We start from the raw sequence: 16,794 nt of genomic DNA on the forward strand, positions 1-16,794 counted from the left end.
ATGATGTAATTCCTGTTGGTCCTTGTAACATATTGAAAGCTTCTTACACAGCCTCTGTTTTTTAAAGGATGGACTCTTCGGCACTGCATCACACCCACCAAATGCATACATGTTTGAACTACTATGTACACAGAAGAAACTCTACATGTAGGAGAATCTTGGAGAACTGTTTGCACTGAAAAATCATCATATCAGAACTGTCCATATGAAAAAGAAAAAATCATATTTCTTAAACTGTTCAAAATGGATCATATGGAAAGCACTTTGATATTCTTTCTAATAAAAAGTATTGCCATCAATGAGAACTGCGAATTCTTTGTGGTGCTTTGTTCGAGGTTATTTGACTGCTTTCAAAATCTCATGGTAGGCCCAGCTGCAATGGGGCAGCATTCGGCTTTCTGCTGGAATCGGCTGACTGGCAGCTAGTGGAGAAATAACTGCAGTACAAGAGCTGAATGAACTCATCAGGTCTCTATGGCTGAGTGTGCAGCAAGTTATCCTGAATTTAAAAAAAAAAATAGTAGAGCTAGATGTTAACAAAGGCAACATCATGGTGCAAAGTAGCTTTTATTTCATAGCATATGTGTTTTGCATCCAGAGCAGCCTCTGAAGGAACTACATATGGTCAAGGGTGTGAAAAATTCTTTAGGGTGACAACTGCTGTGCCACAGAAAGGTTTGGGAGGTTTAACATGTTTTGTGGTTTTGTTTGTTTTGTCTTTTTGTGGGTTTTGAGGGGTTATTTTTTGTGGGTTTTTTTAAGTATGCAAAGAACAGCATATGGTTCAAAACAAATCTCCTTCAAACTGTTAATTCTTTTTATTTTTCTTCTGCAGGTGAGAAGGATGTTCATTCTGTCAGATCTAACAGATGCTTAAATGTTTCTTTGTTACTCAGGATCACAGTGAGTTAAGCAGTACAGGTTCTCTAAAAGTAACAAAGCTGAATTTTGGTCTTTCAAACTGACTCTGAAGAAACAGAATGTTCATCAGCTCTGTTTTATACAAGAAAACTAAAAGGGAATGAGAATGGGAAAGTGGAATTGGACTTCCAATAGTGTTTTTAACTTGTGTGGAAGCTTGTGATCTTTTCCAGTTTTAGTCCAGGTAATGTTCTTGTGTCTTGTATGCAGTTATATGAACCCTTATATCAGCCCCAGCCTATTTCCAATGAATGCGGAGGTGAAGCAGTTGAGATAATACATGCTTTTCCCAAAGAATTTATTGAAAACAATGCCCCAGACCCCTAGTGGTGGAAGGGGTGTGAGTGGATGAAGCCCCTCTGATGAGAGGAGCTGCTCTTGGTGCAGCCTCAGGTGAACAGGGGTACAGCAGGTGGCCGGAGTACCCAGCCACAGGTAACACCGAACAGCAGGAGTCCAAGTGGCATGAAATGGGAAGGGCTGCTATACCCCAGTCCAGGGGATTTGATCAGACAGTGAGACAGAGCTGTTACAGAGTGCAGTGTCTAGGTTTTTATGTTCATTAAATATAAGTTAATTTAGCTCAATTGTTTCTTGGCTTGCTCTGGCACATCGCCTTGTGTCCAGAATGAACACTGCTTGCAGCAGATGTTTCTGCTTCTGGAAGCCGTCTGTCTGTCTAGGCATATTTTAAAATTACTGTTTACTGTTAATTGCATTTTAAAGCATTGCAGGGGAAAAGGGCTCATCTTCCAGTCCTTATTTGGATGAGAGATTAGTATATGTTAGAAGGGAGCCAAATTAGACACTGGCAAGCTGTCAAGGGCTTCTTTGTAGAGGAAAAACCTGCAAATTGATGTGTGAGTGACGAAGATACAAGAGACATGGCTTTGCATTCTGTCCCAAATGGGTGGTGGAAAGTGACTATTTTTTTGTCCTAATTCACAGATAAATTATCTGTTTTCTAATGTAGCCATCTTCCTCAGGCTAACTGAAACATACTTCCCAGATCGAAGTCTGTAGCAAGGAGATGAATTACTAGGTAAGGAAAATCCTTTGGCAACCAACGCCCTGTTCTGCAAAGTATCAGACATTGAGAAATCCCTTATTGACTCGAATGACATCTGAGTTGTTATATGCTTGGGCTTGTTAATTACGAATATTTTACCTGGTTATCCTTTTAAACCATTCATTCATATTCTAAGAGCTGTTAATACCAGTCCGATACTCTTGAAAGCCACTCCTCTGTCAATAGCTGTTACCAGTATTGTTGAAGACAGCCAGTGCACACAGGCTGGCAAGTCACAGGGAGAGGCTGGTATGTCTGTAGTGCTACCTGGCTGGTGTCACAAAGCCTGAAAGCAGCTCTCCAGCATGTCATTTGCTGTCACTTTCTGTATTCATGCATCTTGTTAGGCGCTTAGCAAAAGCTGACCTTAGCTGAGTACCGCATTTCCTCGGGAAATTCAGTCCTCTGAACTCGGGACTTTGTGCTGCTGAACAGATTCAGCCTATCTTCACACAGCTGGGCACCCACATCACTTTGCTTCTTGTTAAAAGTGGAAATACACCCTGGCATACTGCGGTCATGTCCTCATCCTAATAAGATGAGGAAAAGCGTGATAATGCAGTTTTCCTGGGAGAACAAACATGTCTATGCCTTTAAGCTTATATCAGTAAGTCTCTGTGCAATCTTTCTGTTGCAGAGAAAGAAAAATATTAAGTCTTGAGTCTGTTGCCCATTTTTGATGCGTAGTAGATAAGAGAACCAAAGGCATGCAAGTGTTTGAATTTTATTTTTTTTTTTACTTTGATTCCTAGTTTCTTCATTCCATCTGTGATTAGAGAGATAAGAAAGTATTTAGCTGAGCTCTGTTAGCAATGGAGTTAACTTTACTCTTAGTTACCAAATTCTTATCCCAAGGTCTTCAACAGGTACATAAAAATTGCTGCATTTTTTTAGCTTTCCCTCACAGTCTCTATTTCTTCTTGTTCTAATACATTAGCCTTGCTTTTTCAGGGAAAAAAAAAAAAGGTGTTTTGGGGAGAGTCTGTTCCTTGCCATGCATACTCCTCCGTGGCGATGTGACTGTTGGACAATTCAGTGTTTTGACCCTATATTCAGCATGGGTTTTCTCATTGTTGAGACCTGTCTGTCTCATCAGCGGGTCTTCACTAGCTGGGGGAATTCCTGTGCTAAGCAGCAGGTGGGTTTTAAAGTATAATTAAGGCTTGACATTAATCGAATTTATTTGTGCAGTGGTGGCTACGTTGTAATTTTCCAGGAGACTGAGCCATGTGTTATAATAATATTGTTTTGCAAGGAACTCTAGAAAATAAGGTAAAGATACTGTAAAAGTAATTCAGGTTTTTGTGAGTAACTCTGCCATTAATGCTCTGTTCTTCCTTTGTTACTAAAAAAAAAATACTATGCATTTTTAAATCCTCCACTTAAATTTGAGGACTGGTAGCACAGATCCTCTTCGACGCTATCCTTCTCCCATCTTTTCTGAAAGCTTCCTGATTGCCACCTTTATTTTTTCCCCTCTGAATGCCTGTATAATACAGACAATAGAGGAAAAAGGCAGCGTAGCTGTTCCCAGACAGAAGGCATGCACTTTCAGTGTAGCGGTAGTGCTGGTGGCTTCTTGCTTCTTAAGTGCTTCAAAGATCTCCTGGGGAAACTCAGACACCATTAATTCGGAATCAGCTCTGCTTCTCTATCATTATATATGTTGTCTCTTTTTACGTGTTCTGATGAGTAACATCTCAAAGCAGGTTTCTGGGTGAGCTTATTTGGACCTGCTGCTGTGTCCTAAATAACCCCCTCTGCAGGAGTCCCTAAAGGAAGAATTTGTCCTGTGTGCCAGACAGTGCTGCTTTTGGGCTAAGTCCCCAGGGTCAAATTCAAATTGTAATGAAAGGAGCATATTCCACCCCCAGCACAGCTTTCGGTCCCGTTTTAACTGCTTGTCCCCTTATTCTCCTTTAAGAATCCGTCCAGAAGCCCCTCTCCATAAAATCACTGTGAAGATTCAAAGCAGGTTTTCAGCCTGTAATGACCTTCCCTGTAACACAAAGTCATGAAGAAGTCTTCCAGAATTAAGATGTTTAACTGTCATGGGACCTGGTAAGAACCAAAAGGGTTTTGGAGTTTCCCGTAAAACACTGAAGTAGTGAAATCTTTTGTTCCCATTCCATCTTTCATTCTGATTTATTTGCTACATGCCTGGTGGTATATTTTTTTTTTCGATGTTTGTATTCAACAAACATGAGAGTTAATTTTTATCTCCTGAGTAGTGTTGAGCTATGACATTTTCCATCCTGCCATTTTTGTGCCGTTTTTATTCAGTCCCGTTGTCACAGCTGCTGAAAGCTTGCTAGATGCTGCTGTTGACAAAGCCTAGAGGGCAGTGGTCCTGCCCTTCCTAGTCCTGCCCAGAAAGATGTCCTTGTGTCTCCTCTGTGTCAGCCTGGGATCCAAGGTGTGTTTACAGCAAGGTTTATGCCATGGCAGGCTGGAAGCAAACCTGCATCCAGGCTTTGCTGTGCTCTAGGAAAAAGCCTGTCAGGACTGTTCCATGAAAGCCATGTTTTGGAGATGCGTTTTGTGACAGAAGTCACCAATGTCTCCAATGACCTTAAGCAGGGGAGTTGCTCATGGTCTCTCCTCTGTCTCTGTGCCACTGCCACGGCAAGGATAATTTTGCCTCTTTATGGGATTGTGAAGCCTTTGTCTAGATTTCTGACTGATGGTTTAGGAGGAATCCTTCACCAAGTGCATAGTTGCATGGACTGAGAGACTGAAACAGAACAGATTCTGAACTTACAAAACAAAAGTGTAGGTTTCTGCCTTTCTCCTGTGGGGCTTTTTATAAGGAATACACAGAACAGTTTTTCCCTCAAATAAAGAAGTAGCATTTGAACTATTCTTTTGTAAAATGAACACACAATCAATGAGTCTTTAAATACCACTTCTCATTCCACCTCCCAGGACATCCTGGGGTTTCCATATGGCTTAGTTTCCTGAAGAGCTGTGCTACGGCTGTGTTTCAGCAGCTAGGACGTGATGCCAGCTCAATGCGCGGGGGTGTCTGCTGTGTGTTTCTGAATCAATGTTGTTTCATTGCAGAACTCTGAAATGCATTTTATCTTCAGGAGGAGAAATGGAGCTTACTGTATCGCAGATGTACACAGGCACAAGACTCCATATCATTATTACTGTAAAAAGCACTGAAGCACTCCACTGAAAAATTTAACAGTTAATAGTGCCGTACATTGTGATGATTATCTTTGTTCATCCCTTCCTGCTTCAGTGATTTTTATTAACAGCAAAAATTTGACAAACCATTCTAGCATTGCAGTTCACAGATGTGTAGTATCTGTTACCTTCCCATCTGGACAATGAGCTGCCACAGGCAAAAAATTTATTAAAACTTCTATTTGTTTCTTTTAGGAGTGTCCTCTTCATATTCTGCTACTAGTAATATGCACATGAATGGAAACTACTGCGTTTTTTAGAAAGTGGGCACTACAAAACCCAGTTTGAAATGCCTTCACAAAGGATTTTCTTAAAGATACCGCATGCAATATCTTAATTTATGTAGGATCTTATTTCTTGAAATATAGATCATCTTATGCATCTGGGAAGGGGCTGCCTCCTGCCTTGAGCTGTGCGTGGCGTTTCCCTGGCTCCCGTTCCAGCCGAGCTGTAAGTATGGGGTTGTGCACTCCCCTCGTTTTCATAGTCACATAGTGCTGGTCTTGAAAAGTGTCTTGCAGACACAAAACAAAAGCTCATGTGGAGATGGGAATGAATTATCAAATGACTTTAAGGATCACAGAGAGGGGTGTTGAGCAATGAAAGGCAGCAACATCAGCAAGCCAATAGGTACAGCTCATACAAGCACAGTATTTGTTAGTTTAGCACAAAATCAGCTGTAGGTGACTTAAAACAGGACTGGACTGATGACTGAGTTTTGGGTGGCCTAAAGAGCTATTGGTTGCATAAGTAAATGAAGCTTTTATTTGGTTTGTCTATGTAAACTGTGTTGTGTACAGTCTTCTAAAAGATCTCCAGCTCTTCTCAGCAATTTACAGCCTGGACATGTGCAAGCCAAACTGCAAATTTGTCCTGGTACTGAGAAGAGTCTTTCATCATGCTTCTCTGCATCAGTTCAATCTCTATTTTATCCAAAAATTAAAGACGTCAGAGAATTTTTTGAATACTTTTGGATTCTTAACATGCTAAAGCATGTTCCTGCTTGGTCTCAGAAAAGCCATTTCTGTTCCTCAGCAAGGCTCCCTACTTGTTTGTGGTAAGTGCAAAGTGGGAACCAAGCTCTGCAGGAGCATTAAGTTGTGCTGGATGCAGAGTGTCAGAAAAAGGAATCTAAATTTTGTATGTGCCTCCTGGCTTTCTTTTGAGCTTATCTTCAGCAAGCTCAGCTTTTTTGGGGCTTTGATACTTTCATATATGAGTCTTCTCCTTTAAGAAACAGAATAAAAATAGCTTTAAGCCTTTTCCTGTATTTGGCTTTTCCAGGAAGTTTAGCACATTTGTATCTTTCGCTTGTGTTTCCTATTTTGCCTTTTGGACAGTGGTGATTGTCAAACTGATCACCTGAAGCCCAGACTCCTTAGAGTTGGCAGGAAGCTACTGTGCTTTTCTAAAATTACTTACTTGAGACTTCCCACACACGTGTTCTATGTGTTATTTCCATAATAGAAAACTTATTCAGCAAACTAGATAAAATATAATGTGAATTTATTTCTTAGAGACATATATTTTTGATAAGTGATTTCATAGCCAGAACAAATGTGGCAGATCTAAACTGGCCTACCTGTAAATCAGCATTTATAAAATAAGGGAAGAAAAACTCAAACTGGGAGAAGGAAAATGAAGAAAAGCTGTCAGACTGGAAGAAGCTTTATAAGCAAATTCTTCGCAGTGGAGGTCTGTACACACATCTTGTTTATATTTGCAGTAGGGATGGCAGCACAAGAATTAGGCATGTAATAAACTTACAGAAGCAATAGGAGTGTCAGAAGATTATGCAAGAATGCCTTGGAGTTAAGGCCTGGAGTAAAAAAAAAGGGGGGGGAATAAATTTGATTGTATGATATGCAAGATCATACAGTTTTGAATTTATAAGAAGGCACTCTAAGAGCTCGTCTGTTGAAAGTGTAAAAGGAGGATAGTTGTTTTAGTTGAACATAGCATAAACAGGAGCTAAGACGAAGATGTGGCTGTGAAAAAATATAATCCTAGGATGTTTTGTACAATATATTTTTACTATAGAGATGTAACTGGATTTTGTTAATTTTTATATATATATAATGCACTCAATCTAGTACAGAGGTGATTTCATGAAAATTAAAATCTTATGGAAGCTGACCTGCTTGTAAATGTGAAATGAAGTTATAAGGCAAAGCATAGGGGGAAAACTAAGTGAAAGGGTGATGCTGGCTGAACAGTAATTAAGTAAAAATTGTCTGTTAGTAAATTTAGTCCAGATATTAGTAAAAACATCAAACCCTCATCTGACTAAGATTCTGAAGCAGTAACATCAGTGATGACAAGAACTGTAAATAGCGTTTAGGATAAAGCTTGAGTGTTTCCAAAGGAGATGCTATGGCATGGTTGCCAGCAAGAGGGGAAGACATGACTCTGGCTCTGAAGCAGATTTCTTCCAGTTCTCTGGTACAGCTACAACTAAAAGCTGAGCTGAGTTTCACTTGCACTTTTCCAATGGTGTCAGTGCAGGGGTGCATGTTAAGTAGCCTGCAGAGGCTGCCTTTTTGCTTGTTTCCCTTGTCCTGGCTGCAGTGCAGTACTGTGTATCACTCATTATCTAACCTCATCTTTGCTCTGACTGGCTGGTTTAACTGAAAGATTCATTTCTGAGATAACACAGTTTATAATTTGCTTAATACTGTTCTCTATTTCCAAATACCCAATTCCTCGGGCTGTGAGGCAGGAGTGATATTATTTCCTATTGAACAACCAAGCTGATATGATCTGAGTTAGCATCATTGCAGTGGAAAAAAAGGAGTTAAATGATTAGGCACTTAAGTCAAGTTACTGCTATATTCTGCTTGCTTGCTTGTTTTTGGTTTGCTCAATAAACTGTATATTGTAGAAATGTGCCCCCAGCATCCTGGGTTGGACAGTCAATTACTTGTGACCATAAAAGCTGATAATCTCATGGCCAATGATGCGAGCAACGCTTCCCTTTTCAGTTTAACAGAAATTGCTCAACAGTTACAGCACCTTCCTCCTCTCTCATATGCAGTCCAGCAGCACGCAGACGCCTGGGCAGAAATCAGCCTTTGCGAGAGCCATGGTACAAGGGAAACCCTTCCAGCTCTAGCGAACAATTCAGAGCTAATCCAAGTCACCAGGAAAACCCCAACTGCTGTCACCTCAGGGCTTATCGTATGGCTTCTGCAACTGGACCAAATGACTCAAACCCAGTTCCTAGTCAGTAAATCCACAAAGCAACAGTCAGAAGTGGCAATATCTGATGTACTTCATCATCTAGTAAGCCAAAAAATACCAGCTTAGGAAAACATGAAGGCTGAATTCAGCTTTAAAGGAGAGGTATCCCAAAGACTAGAACTTTGAGTAAGTGTATCCCATAATTTTGGTTAGTCTTCCTTCTGTTGAAGGAGAAGGGCTTGACTCTATCTCTCCTTTTGCAAAGGCAGAAGGAAGGGGGGTCATATATAAAATAGATCATTTAACGGAATCTCAAAGCTAAGTAGAATTATATTCTGAGACCAGCAAGCTTATGCTGCTTCAACCTGTTCTCCATCTCTGTGATGTGCTTTTCAGAGCATGGAGTTCTCTGGAAAACACAACAGCAATGCAACAGAGGGTTGAAAACAGTATTTTTCTTGGGGAGAAATGGAGGAGTCATAGTCAGGAGCTGAGATTTGTCTGAGATCTCAGGGGAGTCTATAGGAAAGCTGGGAACTGAGCATCACCCTCTGGTCCCAGTCTACTACTTCACCACATCAGTTTCCCACTCTCCCACTTTTGCTGAAGGCCCATGCTTCAGCAGCTCATTTCTGAATCTGTGAAAACATAGGTAACCAGTCTGAACTCAGATCAGTAACAAATTATTGGTCTCAGTTCTGGTAAGAGGAGTAACTGTTCCCACTGATATGAATATTCTCCAACTACCCTATTAGCAAACACTCACTCAGCTGCTGAACCTGCTGGGCGTGTACAGCCTGAGCTCTGCCTGGGCAGCTGTTGACACAGCATTGGGAGCTCTGCAGAAAGGAAAACACTAACATCCAACAGCAGTTACAGTCCTGTCCAGTTGGCTGTTTCAGATCTTCCAGTGGGAATACTCAGAAATAATATTCAGGAGTTTTAGTGCACTACGATTATCTTGCATGTGGGATCCTCTTTCAAAGATACAGTTCTTGCCCAAAAAACAGGCTTGAATTTCAAGATCTGCTATTAGGTAAAGCTATAAACCCCCAAAGTATCAGCCAGCAGGATTTGACAGACATAAATGAAGAAATGGTGCCAGAGGGTGTGATATGGTGTGAAGCAAAATGAAGTCTGCCACAATAGACTGAAGAAACGGGTAATCTTTACTCCCTGATGAAATACAGCAGGGGTTCATTTGTCACAGCTTAGTGCTTCATTAAAAAGTTATCACAACTGTGGCTGCAGCACTGTGAGATGTTCTGTATTATCTTTTCAGGTGAGTCCAGATGCTGCGATGGAAAGAACATAGAAAGCTTTCCAGGAGCTCAAGGACCTCACCTAATTTGACTGTATGTTCATATAAATATGAAACCAATTGACACCATCTTTGTGAATCTAATCACATCTGCTGTCACTGCTGCCTCTAAATGAATGATACAAGAAAGACAACATACTGAGCGTGGCTGGGAGGATTTTTTTGTCTTCAAAGTAAATCAGATATGACAGAATCAAACACTCTCAATTTTGTATTTCTATGTCTGTTTTGAAATGAAACACATAATCTTGCTTTTCTTATGTAGGTTGACACATATGTACCAATGACACTTTTTCACTGTGAAAAATGTCACGTGTTGCCAAGCTGTTTCTTAACAGAATATTTATTTTCTTAGTGTTTGCTATTTACTAACTGGAAATGGTGTTATAAAAATCAGTTCTCGCCCCACTGGAAAATCTTTAGCTCATTAAAAGTTATTCATAAAAATCCTGGGTATAAAGAACAAGATACTTGTCTTAACTGCATTTTCATAACGGCTGTTTTTTTTCTGAAATACACTAGCCTTGTACCCTTTTCCAGGGGGACTCCGTTGCTAGGTGATCTGTCCCCAGATAAATGAGTGCTTCTGGGAGGGAGGCAACCTATTGTTTAAAGCCACAGCATTTCAGTGATAGAGCACTTGCATCAGTGACCTGCTAGGAGTAGTGCTTAAGCACCAATCTGTATCATTCTTATCCAACCTGCAGGTGAAGAATCAAAAGAAAAATCAGGAGCTCCATGACCACTTCAGACTGACACAAATACACACAAGGATTACCCCTGCACCACCTAAGCAGCAAGGATTCCCAGTGGCACGTGGGAGTTCCTGAATTACCACTTTTCAGTAAGTTGTCCAACTAATCTCCTCACCTAACAGTGGTCTTGTTAACAGTTTAATAACCCCCTTGGATATTTTGGGGTCCTCAGTAAAACATTGCCTCCTGGCTTCTTTTTAATTCTGTCTGTGTAAGATATACATGAAACATTATCAGAGGCACATAAAATAAGTCTTTGAGCCTGTGCTCTCTATATTCTGTCCCTGGCTCTGAAAATAACAAATCAATTTCCTTCAAGTTCTCCTGTCAAAATAAACTGAACTAAAACAAGCAAAAAGCAACAGAATGCTCTTGAATGGTTAGTCACTCCACCCCATTGGCCTCACTGATTCATACCAGTAGTTTCAGGTAGATGTTTGCTTGACAGGGACAATTCTCCGCCCTGGTTGCTGTAATACAAATGGTGTGAGTCTGGAGTCTACATACATTTAAATATTTGAAGAACATTACTTTTTCCATTCTGGATCCTGTGTATTACTCACTTTCTATAGAAGGGCCATAGAGGTGCCAGGTGCACAGTGCAAAGATGCAGGCAGAAGCTGCATGCTGCCTCCTTTCATAAAACTTACTTTAAGCAATATATTCCAGAGTGAGAAGGAAACCTGCAGCTGTTGCAGAAGTCCTGTTCTGCCCCCAAGCAGCCCCAGACTATTGTAAGACAGAAAAAAGGGCAAAAAACATCACTTAATCATATCTTTTGGGAAGTGTGCTTTGCCTGACCTAGCTACCTCGTTATGGGAGGCAGAATCTAAACATGCAGTTACCAAACCTGCAGTTTGAAATAATAAATATGTATGAAGGTATACAATTTAAAACATACACTACATGCAAATGCGTAACTATTTTATTACCTCCACTATGGTGGTTTTAAAATAATATTGGAAAAAGCAGGCAAACTTTCATTTGTCATATTGTTTTTTATCCTTCATTATTTAGGTGTGTAGGGGCCCCTCTACTGGACCAGGATACTATTGCACTATCTGGACAAAAAAAGACAGGCCTGACCACAGCTGTAGTTATAATTTTGCTTTGTTTGCCCCCTAACACTGCCATAAAAATGGCATGTAGGAAACTACCAAAATGCCACTGCAATAAAATTCTAGGTGTCACAGTCCAGCATAGGCTTTTTCTGGTCTCTCCTGTGTACCTTCAAAGAGGAGACTGTTCTGCTACACAGCAGCAGCCCCTGATCCTTGCAATGGTTGCTTGCTCTTTAAAGGTGTGATGTCGTTTGTGCAGATGCAATTTTCAAGGCTTGGCTGCTCTAAGATCCCAGCCATAAGCACTGAGGGGGATGTGCAGTAGTTGCCAGTGTGTTGTGTGACCTGTAGAAGTTGTCATCGACAGCATTAGTGGAAAACTACCCTGGGATCATTGCCTCTCACTTAAAAGGAAATCGCAGTCTCCATTTTTACATATTCCAGCTCTAATTGCAGGTTTAGCAAGGCATCAGTTATTCTCGAAGGACACTGTCTTACTCAGATGAATTGTGATACTAGACTTCCCATTTTTACCTTAGGAAATTGAGCTAAACAGATAACTATTCTAGGGTCTAATGTGAAACTTGGAAGTTCATATTGTCAAGGATGTAATATTTAGCATTCTTTTACATTCATTTCTTCCCAGACCATCTGCTATATGAGTGCCATTCTGGAGTTAAACTAGCCACTACACAGAGATCTGATTTTACATGCCATGGCAAGTTTAAATTCCTGGACTTACCAGTATCTCAGTACCCCAAACTGATAGCTGCATTTTGCAAATTCTTGCTCAACTCTTTCTTTTCCAACTCCCAAATACAATAAACTACCACATTTGTTATCGTCAGAACAGTTTAAATACTGGTGAATTCCATTCTACCGATGTTGCTCTCTGCTCTCAAAATTAATTTTTTTAAAAACATGTAATGACAGTCTCTAACTGCATCTACATGATAGGTAGGAATTGTTCCTATCGTAATGGAGGACACCATGTCCAAGGTCTTTCAAGTTAATGCTGTAATCACAAGAGCATCAATACACCTTCTCACAGATAAAACCAAAGTAAGCAACAGTTCCCTGAGAACATTAGAGTTCACATTGAGGGCACAGTAAAACAAACTGGTTTGACAGAAGCAAGGAGCCAGGTAAGTGGGGACAGCTCTCTGCTTCTCCCTGTCCCTTGCCCTCTTGGTTATTGCCCCTGCAGTTTTGCTTGTTAAACTGTTCACATGACTGGGATTTTTGCTGATTCTCTGAAAGGTTTCAGATTAACGAACACCTGGACATGACAACAATTTAACTCAGATTTATGGCAGCCAGAATATCTGGCTAGCTGTGGCCTTGTGATATTTCTGATGGGCTCCCAAAGTGATGGTTGTATTTGAATGTCCTGAGGAAATTCCAGAGATCTCAGAAATGATGGGTTGGCCTTTTAAATCCTTTGAAAAGAAAGAGGTAAAAACCTATTTGTGATAAGGCTTATGATCTGCAAGAATAAATATACCCTGATTTGGGGGACATTAAGTGAAAAGGAATTTGAAATGGGTATTTCTCAAAATAGGGTCAAATCCTGCTACAGATGCTCCCTAAAAATTAACGGACCTACTTCAGTTTGGTACCCAAAGTGCTGACTAAATGTGACCTTCTCCTTTTTCATTCTTCCCAGTCCCTAAAACTTCCTCTGTTTTCCATTTGCCTTCTAGGACAGTTGCCAAGGTATCAGGAAGACAGGAATAGCCACAAAACAAATTTTTTAGTTGATAGCATAAGAGATGCCTGACTCCTTCCTAACAAACCTAGCCTAAGAGAGTGCCCAAGAAGTGCTGGAAATCTGTTTGGCTATAATGAGTAAAAAGGCTTCATAAAGCATCTTCCCTTGAGGTTCTTTAGAACTGTGGTTTTTCTTAAAGCCATTAAGACACATAAAGAACAAATGACTAAGGAATCTTATCTTGGCGTCAAAATGTGCAGTGGGCTGAGTGCCAAGATTAAAAAAAAAAAAACACGGTATGAATTCTTTTAATGACTATTCTGTATCTGAGCGGCTGTGTGCTGTTGCAAGGCAACTTAATGTTGCTAAGATTGCTGCAATGATAAAGGTAAAATAATTTGCTTTAAAATGGATGTCTGTATCAACGCCCTTGCTGTGCACTTTATTTTAAAATCATGGTATGTGCAACTTAACAACAGGCATGACAGTAACCTGTTCCCTTCAACAGGGTTTTCTTACAGCAAAGTTCAAGCATGCATGCTTGTTTACTGAACAAGACCTAATCCCACATACTCTTGCTCTTTCCACTGTACACCAGTGCAGGAGACAGCAACTCACATAGCAACCCATGATGGTGAGTCTCTTGCTTTACACACTAACACTGACTTATCTTTCTCTGGACATGAGCGGCATGGCAGGATTCATGCAGGAGAAAGCAATCAGAAACTGTAACTACAGAAACAAATTCTGTGTGGATACTTCCCGAAACAAAGGTGCTGTGTCAAAGAGAGTTGTGGGGGAAAAAAATGATGAAAGCAAGAGGAAAAGAGTAGTTAGAGACCATCTATGTCTGTTCAAATGACTGTAAAGCTGCCTAACTCCTACCCCATCAGGTTGCCAGGAAAATGTCATACCCCACAGCCATTGTGCAAGGGCTTAGCCTTTCCCTTTTCTATTTTTACCAGCCAGTTCCTAGACATTACTCTCCTCAGTTTGGTGGTCTATATTTCACAATCTAGGGCACTGTAGAAGAAAAGGTCTCCAATTGCTGTGAAAAAAATCATGAACACCTGTCACGTTTGACTACTACATTTCTCTTTGGGAGAGGAATAGTATATACCTTGCCAAAATGCCAGTTTCGTGGAAAATAGCATCATGAGGCATCACATATTGCAATAATTCTTCTGAAACCTTTACCATATTTCTCTTCAGTCATGTTGATATGCATCACCTGCTGTAAGTAATTTCTGTTGTGTTTTTTTCTATTTCTCCTTCACCCTCATTCCCACTCCCTATATGTAATGCACCTTTCAAGGCTGACCTCACATTTCCAGGAAAAAAAAAAAAGCACACACGATCAGTATTAATCTATTATATTCTTCCCACCTTCTACTGCTGATCATTATTGTAGCAAGTGCCTTGTCTGGGTCCCGGAATCTGATCAGCACTGCTAATAGCTAACTTACTTGGCTATCGATTAACTCTTCCATTGCTGAAATACCACTTTTGGCTTCATTAAATAAAAGGCACAAACCACAACCACACATGCACAACAGACCTCAAAAACTCACTATGTCAGTGCAGGTGGTTCTTCAATTTATTTTTTTTTTTTTTTTTAATCCTGGCAAAAAATACTACAGTTCTATTTCTGTAATGGACCTGTCTACACAAAAGCTTCATCCCATAGCTGTTAAGTCCACCTGGAGATTTTCTATACAGACATTGTCTATTCTAAAAGGTTGTTCCTCCTTTAGTAGTATCTATGTGGTATCTTTTTATTATATATGCCTTTCCTCATGAAGAGTGACAGCTATTCACTAGTCACATGGGCCTTGTTTTGACTGTACATTAAATACCCTTTGCCTGTTACAGAGGCAGGTACAATCTTGGGGCAATGTTGCAGGGAGAACCTCATTTTTTTTGTACCTTCACTGGTGGTAAGAACAAGAGTACACCAGCTTACAAGAGATGTCACAACAGCACTTGAACAGCCAACCTAGAGACCAAGAGAGCAGTAAAGGAGTCGTCACTGGCTGCATTCTTTGTTGTCTGGGGTTTAAACTGCACAAAAACAACAAAAGGGTTTTCAAGAATGCAGTGCTGTGGGTATAACACATCCATGGAAGATCAGTGAGACAACATGGGGTGTAGCACTACTTCTCTGTGTCCCCAGTATATTGATGTGTCTGTCTTTCCCAGCTGACCCAACAAGATCCTTTCTGAACCAAGCTGAGAGGGGTGCTCAAGGGCTGGGCCAGCACACCAGTCGACTTGGGGAACTCACTCTTCATTATGGAGTGTCCGGTGTCAAAGGGATCCTCATTAATTGTGATTCCAGCTGCCTTGTTGCTGTGTGAGCACACACAGCAGTAATGCCAGTTTTTACCATCAGCACCTAACTTGAAAGATGACCATTTATTTTGGCTATAGGTTGCTTTGGGGGTTGTTTTTTTGAGTGTTCTTTATTTTTACAGATATATATAATGTCCCAGTTAACTTATGATGATGTGTGTCAGGGTGGTGCTATAATTTAAAGCCAGAGAGACTGAAGGTGGTGAAGAACGAGAGAGAAACCTTCCTAAACCATATAGTACCTGTACTCCAGATATGTTTAACAGCCTGTTAAATGGCACTGACCGACTTCAGTCTTGATAATTTGAGAGAAACCCTTTTCTCTCTCATAATGTGATGCCTATAGTCAACAGGGGCCTTGAACTGGATTCCTTGCATCAAAAGTGTGATTACTGGCAATGCCTTTTTCATAGTGGCCTTTGGAACCCTGGAATATTTTTCTTCTTTTAAATGTAAGCTACTATGAGCTCTGATGAACTTCCATAACCACGGGAAAATACATCCACTAGGTTAATGAGAAAGGGGCAGAAGAGTTTTAAATTCACAGGCTAGAAGAGATTTATTTAAGTTGGTACTCTTACAGTGAACACAACCCTGTATCTAAACCAATAAATAATTGGATAGGTTTCAGGTTCTAAATATCTACAGTGTAAGTTAGATATTTTCAGTATTTTGAGCTGAGTGCAAATGATATGATTTCAGTCAATGTGGATTCTGTATCCTGTGAATATGGGGACAATGGCATTCCTTTTACATTGTTTAGCTTGTTATACCAAATCACGTGTGGCTGTGCTGTGTGCCTTCCACATCTTGTGTGTCTTGCTGTAGTTCTCTGAACTGTTCATCTAGACAATGTCAACACAGCATCAGTTCTGATTTTGTTTTTTCTATTCTGTTTGCCAGAAATGTCGTGGTATCCACCAGAATCATCCATTGTAGTTCTTGTGGTTGAACCTCAGTAAGACAATGACAGCCCCTGTCATTTAGATACTGGATTTCAGATGAGTCACACAACTAGTTATTTAATATTTTTGATAATGAAGGATCCAACTGAGGGAAGTTAGGGATGAAGTAGTCTGGTGCCCCAAATTATCTTTTAGGGCTGAAATTACAAAGGTGGGGTTTGTTTTTTTTAATTAAGGAATTTTTGTTCACATTAATCCTACAAGATGTAGTGAGTATATGCCAAGATACAGGATTTCACAATACACCCTACTTCTCTTCATCGCACA

The sequence above is a fragment of the Streptopelia decaocto genome (assembly GCF_964273445.1).
Source record: "Streptopelia decaocto genome assembly, chromosome: 4".
Classification (NCBI taxonomy): Eukaryota; Metazoa; Chordata; class Aves; order Columbiformes; family Columbidae; genus Streptopelia; species Streptopelia decaocto.